Source organism: Colobus angolensis, unplaced genomic scaffold (assembly GCF_000951035.1).
Source record: "Colobus angolensis palliatus isolate OR3802 unplaced genomic scaffold, Cang.pa_1.0 Scaffold574, whole genome shotgun sequence".
In the NCBI taxonomy this organism is placed as follows: domain Eukaryota; kingdom Metazoa; phylum Chordata; class Mammalia; order Primates; family Cercopithecidae; genus Colobus; species Colobus angolensis.
In genome coordinates, this window is record NW_012119310.1 from 116,661 (window position 1) to 118,943 (window position 2,283).

Below are 2,283 nucleotides of genomic sequence, written 5' to 3' on the forward strand. Positions count from 1 at the left end.
TGAGAAACTGCTTTATGATGTGTGAATTCTCACAGAGTTACACCACTCTTTCATGGAGACGTTTGCTGGCACTTCTTGTGGAATCTGAGAAGGTGTATTTTTGATCATCTTGAAGAATATGGGAACAAAGGAAATATCCTTACATAAAAACTGGATAAAGCTTTCAGAGAAACTGAATTGTGATATGTGAATTCATCTCACAGAGTTACAGCATTCTTCTCATTGAGTAGTTTGCTAACACTGTTTTCCCAGAATCCACAATGTGATATTCAGCAGTGCATTGAGGCCTATAGTGAAAAAGGAAATATCCTCAGATAAAAACTAGAAAGAATGTTTCCGACAAACTTCTTTGTCATGTTTGAATTCATACCAGACAGTTACACCTTTATATTCAGAGAGCAGTTTGGTAACACTGTTTTCATGGAATCTGCAATGGGATATTGAGAGCGCATTGACCGCTATGGTGAAAAAGGAAATATCCTAAGAAAAATACTGGAGACAAGCCTTCAGAGAAACTGCCCTGTGATATGTGAATTCATCACAAACAGGTACACCAATCTTCCCCAGAACAGTTTGCTAACTCTGGTTTCATGGAATCTGCAATATGATATTCTGAGAGTATTGAGTCCTATGGTGAAAAAGGAAATATCCTCAGGAAAAACCTGGAGAGAATTCTTCTGAGAAACTGCTTTTTGATGTGTGAGTTCATGTCACAGAGATACACCTTTCTTTTCATGGAGCAGTTTGCTGGCACTGTTTCTGGGTGTTCTGAGAAGTGATATTTTGGATCACTTTGAATCCTATGGTGACAAAGGAAATATCCTCAGATAAAAACTGGAAAGAAGATTTCTGGAATCTGCTTTGTTATGTGTGAATTCATCACACAGAGTTACACTACTCTTTCATGGAGCAGTTTGCTAGCATAGTTTTGTGCAATCTGAGAAAGGATATATGGGATCACTTTGAATCCTATGGTGACAAGGAAATATCCTCAGATTAAAAATAGAAAGAAGTTTTCTGAGAATCTGCTTTGTGTTTTGTGAATTCAACTCACAGAATTACATCACTGCGTCATTGAGCCATTGTATAACACTGTTTTTGGGGAATCAGAGAAGTGACATTTTGGATCACTTTGAAGCCTATGGTGACAAAAGAAATATCCTCAGAAAAATTTGAAAGAAGCTTTCTGAGAAACTGCTTTGTGGTGTGTGAGTTCTTCTCACAGAGTTACACCACTCTTTCATGGTGCCGTTTGCTGGCACTTCTTTTGGAATCAGAGAAAGTGTATTTTTGATCACCTTGAAGAATAGGGTGACAAAGGAAATATCCTTAAATAAAAACTAGAAAGAAGCTTTCAGAGAAACTGATTTGTGAATCTGTGAATTCATCTCACAGAGTTACAGTATGCTTCTTATTGAATAGTTTGCTAACACTGTTTTCCCAGAATCTGAAATGTGATATTCAGCAATGCTTTGATGCCTACAGTGAAAAAGGAAATATCCTCAGATAAAAACTAGAAAGAATGTTTCTGAGAAACTTCCTTGTGATGTTTGAATTCATCTCACAGAGTTACCCCTTTATTTTCATAGAGCAGTTTGCTGACACTGTTTTCATGGAATCGGCAATGGGACATTACAAGTGCATTGACTGCTATGGTGAAATAGGAAATATTCTCAGAAAAATACTGGTGACAAGCCTTCAGAGAAACTGCTTTGTGATGTGTGAATTCATCTCAAACAGTTACACCAATCTTTCCTAGAATCTTTTGCTAACTCTGGTTTCGTGGATGCTGCAATATGATATTCTGAAAGTATTGAGTCCTATGGTGAAAAAGGAAATGACCTCAGAAAAAAACTGGAGAGAATTATTCTGAGAAACTGCTTTGTAATGTGTGAATTCATGTCACAGAGTTACACCGTTCTTTTCATGGAGCAGTTTGCTAGCACTCTTTCTTCATCATCTGAGAAGGCATATTTTGGATTGCTTTGAAGCATAGGGTGAAACAGGAAATATCTTCAGATAAAAAATAGAAAGAAGATTTCTGAGAATCTGCTTCATGATGTGTGAATTCATCACACAGAGTTACACTGCACCTTCATGGAGTAGTTTGCTAGAACTGTTTTTGTGGTATCTGAGAAGGGGTATATTGGATTGCTTTGAAGCCTATGGACACTAAGGAAATATCCTCAGATAAAAGCTAAATAGAAGCTGTATGAGAAACTGCTTTGTGATTAGTGAGCTTATATCACAAAGATACAAATTTCTATACATTGAGCAGTTTGT